At 42.9% G+C, this 8,840-nt stretch overlaps 1 long non-coding RNA gene across 1 annotated transcript in view; it reads right to left on the bottom strand.

Moving 5' to 3' along the window:
• Positions 1–420, bottom strand: part of LOC106144079 — a 7,144-nt gene extending 6,724 nt beyond the window's left edge. Inside the window, exon 1 of the long non-coding RNA XR_001229184.2 lies at positions 330–420. This is a non-coding gene — a long non-coding RNA (uncharacterized LOC106144079). The remainder of the gene's footprint in view (positions 1–329) is intronic.
• Positions 421–8,840: the final 8,420 nt, after the last annotated feature.

The following is an 8,840-nucleotide window of genomic DNA, read 5'->3' on the forward strand; positions in this document are numbered from 1 at the left end:
CACCTCCTCCATTTTACTATCAGAGACCCCCGACGAGGTTCGCACCTCCTCCATTTTACTATCAGAGGCCCCGATGATGTTCACACCTCCTCCATTTTGCTATCAGAGAGCCCCTACGAGGTTCACACCTCCTCCATTTTGCTATCGGAGGCCCCGGTAATGCCGATGGGCGATTTGCTGTACAAGCAAAATGGCGCCTGGCACCCCGGCCTCCCTCTACGGGACACACTGCCCCCTCCTTATTCTCCTTCATTCTTGCACTCCTTCCTCCTCACACTCACCCCTTCCTCCTGCCTGAACTAACCCCCCTTTGGCTGAACCAGGTTTACCGTCACAAAATGTGATCACATTCACAACTCAGATCTCCTTCAGCCAACTGCTCCGCTTCACTGCTCTGCTTCACTGCTCCGCTTCACTACTAGGAGGAGCTTCTGGGGTAACCGACTTTAAATGGCAGGCTCAACCAGGAACCTCTTTGATTGGCTGAATGCTGTGCGCATGCGTGTATGGGTTATCAGGCTCTTCTGCGAATGCGGCAGAAATCACAGTGAGGGCAGAGCATCCTGTAGTGGGTTGGTTCCTTGACAGCGGCAGGCCTTGGGTATGGGTGGTTGCAGCTCTTGTGGGCTCCTGGGAGGGGCAGGGCTTTGCGTGCAGGAGACGGCCCATGTGTAAGGGGAGCAGCTGTGGGGGATAGGGTAAGACATAGGTATAGCAAATCAGAAAGGGACAAGTTGGGGTTCACAGATGTGGGCCATTAACTGGTCCATTAGAATCTTTTTTAAAATTTATATTTATTTTTGTGTGGGGCATACACAGCACTTGTGTGTCGGTTAGAGGACTACTCAGTGGAATCAGTCCTTTCTGCCCATCATTTGAGCACCTGGGATCGAAATCAGGTACTCAGGCGCTGCAGCAGAAACTTTTACCATAAAACAATTTCTAACAGACCGATAAGGGCCTGCAGCTTCTCTGAAAATGGGTAAGTTTGAGGTCTTCCAATTGTACAAGTCACTAGAGAGGACGACATAGACTATCAATACGGAAGGAATTGGAAATTCTGCTTTTGGGACTCAACTAGCAGCTCAGGGTAGCTCTGGGAAGTATTCACTCTTCCCTGCATGTCCTCTGCTTAGATGGCAGGGGCTCCCTTGGATGGGAAGCCAGACCTCTTCCCACTTCCATACATTGAACAGAACCATGATATTGAACTACAGGCAGTAGTCAAGCCACCAAAGGAGCCAGAATTGAGCACTCTGGAGCAGGGGGAGTAAGGAAGGTCAATTTCTTCCAGCAGGATTGAGAGAACAGTCACAGGTTTGGGTTTTTCTGGGCAACCTGGCTGGCTCAAAATAATTCGGGTACCTCATACAGGTTAAACTTACCTCTGGACATGTTCAGACCTGTTTTAGAAGGGAGGCCACTTGTTGTTTCCCAGCCACCTAGCTAGCTTAGACCTGAAATAATCACACAAAAATTGTATTAATTAAATCACTGTATTAATTAAATAACAAAGAACAAATAATATACATAATTCAAACTGTGAATTTTCCATTTTTGCATGGCTTATTTTTCTTTACTCCTTTTAATCTATGACTGTCTGTACTCTGTCTCATTAAAGACTTTCCTTTTTAATTAAAAAAAGCATTAACTTTATTTTATGACTCTCTATACTCTTTTTCTTCTCTCTTCCAAGCCTATGTATATTTATTCAATACTCTGACTCATCTGGATTTGTCTTTATTGCATATCTGTAATTCTTTCCTGTCCAAGAGTGCTTTTTGAAATTCTAAGTGCTTCTTAAAACTTAAGCTGTGTCATTACTATTATATATATATATATAGTACTTTCTGCTTGCCTTCCCAGTCTTAAACTTAAGCTGTTCAATTACTATGATATCTATGGTACTACCTGATTGCCCACCCAGTCCAGCATAGTGGAGCCCCTCATGTCTCTGAGAGCCATACACACAGCCCCATTCTCAAGCACACAGGCAGTCCATGTCACCATTAAGCAAGCCACAGCATGCTGCTCACAAGCCCCATCTAAATGCTTCATCTCCCAAAAGAGCCAGAGGTTGCACTGGCAGCATGGCCCAGAAAGCCTATATTTCAAAATGGTGTGGCTTTTTTCCTACAACCAGTGAATCAGGAAAACCTCTCTTAAAGGAGCTGTGGTGGCATGTTGCCAGTAAACAGAAAGAAGCTGTGTTAAACTCCGTATTTTTGTGATTTTTGTTTATGGAATTAAGCACTCTCAGGCTTTAAAGTGGATTTTAGTTTGCCACATTGGTGCCAATCTGTTGTAGAAGGGAGGCTGCTTGTTGGTTCCCGGCTGCCCAGCTATCTTAGATCTGAAATATTCACACAGAAACTGTATTAATAAAATTACTGCTTGGCCTATTAGCTACAGCTTCTTATTGTATAACTCTTAAATTAATTTAACCCATTTCTATTAATCTGTGTATGGCCACAAGGCTGTGGCTGACCAGCTAAAGATCCAGCATCTGTCTCTGGCAGGGCTACATGGCTTCTCTCTAACTCCACCCTCCTCCTCCCATGCTATAGGCAAAGCCAGTTCTTTGCTCATTAACCAATAAAAGCAACACATAGACAGAAGGACCTCCCACACCACAAACCAAACAATACCTTTTTTCCTTTTGGGTGGTGACATTGGGGTGTCTCCAGAGCACACAGTAGCAACCAGTTAGAGATAGATTTTCCTGGGGCTCTGGAATATCACAAATTACACACATCTAGAAGTCCTCTTCAGCTGGTGCACACTTACCTGCTCCTGGGAGTCCCTAAGTGTTGGGATCCAGTCTCTGTGGATCTTGCTGGGGCTTCCAGCTTATTACTGAAAGCCCATAAGAGATGACTAGACTTTGATCTCCTTGATGTCAAATCCTGAAAAATTACTCAACTCTATTCTAGGAACCAAGATGCCCTAGCTAACTTAGCTTCTGCTAAACTGCCTGCTTGTACAAACCTTCCTTTCCATCTAACTACTTACCTTAGCTTCTGTTAATCTGATTGTTTGCAGCAACCCCCCACCTGTGAATGGAAGTTTCTATTCGGCCCAGTTCTGCAAGTCTTCATTAGCAAAGAAACACACCATTTGTAAAGAGACTGCACTTTTGTTTCCCAGTCACCCAGATTTGAACAATCACACAGAAACTATACTAATTAAAACACTACTTGGCCAATGGCTTAGGTATATTTCTAGTTAGCTCTTAAATCTTAAATTAACACATTTCTATTAATCCTATTTCCAGAACACCTTCCATGGTATCTGTCTCTAGTGCTAGGGTCCTGAACTCTCCTAAGCATCCCTACCATATTGTTGGCTATATGTCTTTTTAATAACTTTTAAAATAAACTTACTTCCCAGTAATATGTCTCAGTGTCCCTCTTGAGTCCTATCCCCCTTCCCAAACCTTACGGTTACTCATTATCACAGATTTACGTAGCTGATTAGGGACAATAAACCTTGGTATTGATATTAAATTATTACTATTGCTGATGTGAAAAATTCCAGTGGTTTCTAGGTATAAAACCAACATTGAATTCCTGGAGTAGACCGCTTTTGGTCATAAAAGCTATTTGGGAGAGCAACTGAAATTAGTTTGCTGGGTTTTTTTTTTCTGTTTCTCATGAGGTATACAGTCCATCTTGCTATTTTATGTCCTGTTTGATGCCAGCTTAGTTACTGAAAATTTTGCTGATCTCAGTAAATGAATTAGAGGTTATTAGATTGGCAATGATTTTTCTCCAGAGTTTTTTATCTCGTGAGCAGTTACACTTTATTTTCTAATCTGATTCCTTGAGTCATTATTTGCACACCTTTTTGGTAACTTTGGAAATAACTTTACAAATAATTCTGTTTATATTGTTGGCTTTTGAGATAGGATCTTATGTAGCACTGAGTAGCTTCAAACTGTCTATGTAGCTGAGAAAAATCTTGGTGTCCTGATTCTCCAGCAGAACCCTGTAGAGCTGCCTCCAGTGTTGGCTTGCCCACATTTCATAAGAGAAAGTCTTACAGTGCCACATCCAGTAGCTAGAGAGTACAGCTCCAGAGCATGATAAATACCTATGCCGCTGCCATCTGGAGATAAAATATCCTGGAAATACACATAGGGTGGGAGGATCTGAATTCTAACCCCATTCTCTCCTTCTAACAGGCTAGAAAACCTGGAGTAGATTATGTCACCTTAGCCTTGGGTGTCCTCATTGATAACAAAGCAGGTAGCAATTTTGTTTTGGTTTTGGTTTGGTTATTGGTTCATTTTTTTTTTTGAGACAGGGTTTCTCTGTGTAGCAGCCCTGGGTGTTCTGGAACTCACTCTTGTAGACCAGGCCGGCCTCAAACCACTGAGATCTGCCTGCCTCTACCTCCTAAGTGCTTGGACTAAAGGCATGTGACACCACTACTGGCTAAGTCACTTTGAAAGTCTCCCTGCAGGTCTTGTAGGTCATGTTAGGCTCAGGAAGCATGGACAACATTCCTTCTTCTGTAGCATACGATACTACAGTTTTTGTCGCCCCCCCCCCCCGAATTCATGTTGAAACTTAGCCAGAGATGCAATGGTATGAAGAGATGGGTCCTTTGAGGAGTGATTAAGTGTGCTTAGAAATCTTGATGGGGAGAAATACTACTTTCCCATTCTGCCTCTGACATTTGAGAACCTGATTTTCCTCCCCTCCAGAAGGCACATTACTGAAGGTGTTGTTTTAGAAGCAGAGCAGCTCTTAATAGACAACTGTACTGCTAGTGAATCCAGTTTAGGATCCTCAGGCCCCCGGTATACTACGAAAGAAATTTCTATTCTTCACACCCTCTTCAGTCTCACATATTCTCATATATTACTTCAAATGGATTAAGGCACATTCTTGTCTGCTATGGAATTTCACTGGAATTACTTATTCTAGGGCAGTAAAGTTTCTGAAGGCAATTTACTACTTATTAATTTCTCTACTAATAATATCATTAGATAAATTAATTTATGAATATTTTATGATTCTGTTTTCCATTGTGATCACTATCAAATTTCTAGTTAGGTGTAAATTCTGTAGAGACAAAAATGTTGAAATATAAATGTTAAAAATAAAAGCCAAAATTTTCCATTTCCTAGACCTTAACTGCTTGGAGCCTATCTAATGATTGAATGCCTTATACAATTAGAGACTAACTTCTAATTTGGTCCTGGTTCCTCACACTAACAGAGTCTCAAGAAGGACATAACATTATAAATGTTATTATCCCAAAATAGTGGGCCGTCTTGAACTCTGTTGAAATCTAATCCTGCTCAAATGGTCCAAGAGGTAAGGACAGATAAATTTACTCAGCTGTTATAAAAGCCAGATGTTTCCTGGGTGCTTTACCAGGAGTAGATTTGCAAGCAGTCAGCTTTGTTTAAGTCACAATATAGAACATCCCTACTTAGCCTTCCTTTGGGTGGAGAGACAGTGGCTAAAAATACCCAGTGTCTATTAAAGCTTTTATATCAGTTCTAGCATTGATATAACATGAGAGACTATGTGAATGTAAGCACAGAACAGTCCATTATACCCAAATATCTGATCTATTTAGCCTCAGAATAAGACTCTGCTTTTACAATACCCACATACTTCTTAAATTTTGTAATATGACACTTTCCATTTAGAACCTATCACCAGCCTGAAAACAACAGTCTTTGTCCCGAAAGAAGCTGCTCTGGTTGGGGGGTGGTGGTGGGTGGATTGCAACACGGAGAAGATAAGCGGATGCCATCCCCCTCATTATTCTGATTCGTCAGGAAAAGCAAGGTGGAAAGATGAAATGGAGGTGTCAGCTTGTCATTTCGTAAAATTGGTGGCACTTAAAAGAATGGTGGTAAAAAAAAAAAAGAGAGCCGGGTGAGGGTGGCGCACGCCTTTAATCCCAGCACTAGGGAGGCAGAGGCAGGCGGATCTCTGTGAGTTTGAGACCAGCCTGGTCTACAGAGCAAGTTCCAGGACAGGCTCCAAAGCCACAGAGAAACCCTGTCTCGAAAAACCAAAAAAAGAAAAAAAAAAGAATGGTGGTGTAAAATGGATCTATGCTGAAGAGCACTTTTGGAGATCGAAAACTGAGAACCCATGAAAAGAATTCGACAGTAAGAAAAGGGAGAACGGGTAGATGTGACAGAAGTCATTCCTTAGGTTTAACTTTTACCATCAAGGAAGTAAAAATGAAAAGTTCTCTGCAGACATGGCCTTGATAATGACCCAGTTCCGAATGCTCTCTACCTCTGAACTGATTTCTTTAGGGAAGAGTTTTCAACAAACAGCCTATCTCTTTTGGGGTATAGGATATAAGGATGGGTGGACTCATTCTTAGTGATGTGGAATTAGAGAAATTGACAAATATAACTAAAACCTCCCTACGACAAAGGCTTCTCACCTGAGGCAATCTGAAGGAAAGAAATCCCTGGCTTATAATACCTATCAATGACACTTGGTTTTCACGTGCTGAGTTTCCTACCAACATTAGGGATTGGAGACAAACAAATTCTGTGCAAGCAGTACTGAGGAAAGTGATTTCTTCTGCCCAGTTTGACAGGCTGTACAGGACTGTTCATTGGAGAGGGAATAAAGATTGGTTCAGATTGGGACTTAGCACTGGTACGAATCTTTAGTGGTTTTGTTCTGCCCCACCATAGGTTGTAATATTTTTAATATAATGTGCTACTAATTTTTGAAAATTTCATAAATACCTCCAGTATTTGTTTTTATTTTTTGAGACAACATCTCTATGTCACAGCCCTAGCTGTCCTGGCACTCGCTTTGTAGACCAGGCTGGCCTCAAACTCACAAAGATCGGCCTGCCTCTGCTTCCTGAGTGCTGGGATTAAACATGTGCACCACCACCACCTGGCTGCTTCTGATACATTTTGATCATATTCAACCCTACTCTTCCCTCTAATTCTCTCCAGGTCCATCTCCTACTCTCTCAACCCCTCCCAATTTCATGTCTACTCAAAAAAAAATCAATCCAGTTACCCTCTTAATGTGAGAAAAAGAGCGAGTCCAATTTGTGTTGTCCATATACCCATGGGTATAGGGACATCCACTAGAGCATGACTGACTTACTGGGGACCACATCCTTAAAGAAAACTTTCTCCCTCCTGTAACAGCTATCAACCGTCACTAGCTCCTCAGCTGGGGGCAGGGGCTCCCAAGGCTCTCTGCAAGGGCACTTGGAATGTTGACTGGCTGGATTTTTTAATACGTGTCCTGTGCAGGCAACCACAGGGTCTGTGGATCCATGACTGCAGTTGTTTGTCATGTCCAGAAGACTGTTTTGCCCTTCTCCTCCCTGGCCTCTGGCCCTACAATCTTTTTGCCATCTCTTCCCTGATTGTCTCTGAGCCTTAGGCAGAGGGGTTTGCTGTGTTGGACAGTTTTGTGTCATCTTGACACAAAAGTCACCTGAGAGGGGGGAACCTCAATCAAGAAAATGTCCCTATAAGACCAGGCTGTATGCAAGACTGTAGGGTACTGTGGACCCAGGCCATTGTAGGTGGTACCATCCCTAGGCTGGTGGACCTTGGTTCTGTAAGAAAGCAGGCTGAGGAAACATGGAAAGTAAGCACCCCTCCATCCCTATGCATCAGCTCCTGCCTCCAGGGTCCTGCCCTGTGTGAATGGGGTTCAAAACATGCTGAAGCATATGGGGGGGTCAAAAAAACAAAAAGTGGAAGATGAGACCTACTTTGCAGGTTACTGAAAACAAAATGTGGCAAGATTTATGCTGAACTAGAGTCCCTAGGGTAAAATTGATGGAAAACCAAATGCTGTGCTTGAGAGTGTTTGGAAGGCTTTGAGGCACCCAATGGCAGCTCATCAAAGGGGTAAAAGAAGGCATGTAAGCCGGGTGTATACATGCAGTTTCTCCCTACTAAAGATTAAAGAAATCTCCTGGGGTGGGAACCATATCAGCCCCTTCTCTAATAGAGTGGCCAAAGTGACTCAAAAGTGATGTAGCAGTCAGAAGCCCAAGGAATTGTTAAGTATTTGGTCCCTTGCTGATGTGAAAAGCATTTGGGTTTTGGTGAACACTGGAGCCAAGTGAACTTTAATCTATGGTAACCCCAAAAAAAGCACTGGGAGAAATAGGTAGAAGTTGAGTAGAACAGTAGAATCGTGCATACCAAAATAACTAGGTTTGGTTTAGGGTTGGGCAGTCACATTTCCGTGCACATTTCTCCCCTGCAAGAGACTGCACTGGGAATGAATTATTGTTGTGACACACACCGCATACCCTTGGAGAATTTCCCTTGAGAATGATAACTGTAAAAGCAGTCATACAGACCTAAATAAGTTACTTTGGCCTATCCATGCTTGGGTACCCATTATCACTCTTTTGATAAAATGACTGATAAAAATGACAGAAACTCCCCATTCTGTGTTGAACCAGGGTGGCCCTATCTGTAATCTGAGGACTCAGGAGGCTGAGACAGAGATCCCTAAAGCAAGCTGGCCTAGCCAGAATAGCTAAAATGGTCACATTTGAAGTAGAGATGGGAGTAGGGAGATAGAGTTGAAAAGTCTTGGCAAAAGGAACATCCCAGTAGCATCCTTGCCTCCTCCGGTTTCCTTTTTACACTAGTGGAAAAGAGATTGCCATGGAGAGAACAAGTTTCTGTAATGGTCATTTGGCCAGCTGGGTGTGCATTGCAAGCATCCCTGTATTGCAGGGACAGAGAGGAAAAACTGGAGGGTGCTGAGTCATATGTCATGTGACCTCTTGGGCCAAGCGGGGCAGATGGTGCAGGCAGAGAGCCTAGTATATTGCCCAAAACATGTTTTTTTTTCTCC

Source organism: Microtus ochrogaster, chromosome X (genome assembly GCF_000317375.1).
Source record: "Microtus ochrogaster isolate Prairie Vole_2 chromosome X, MicOch1.0, whole genome shotgun sequence".
Lineage (NCBI taxonomy): Eukaryota > Metazoa > Chordata > Mammalia > Rodentia > Cricetidae > Microtus > Microtus ochrogaster.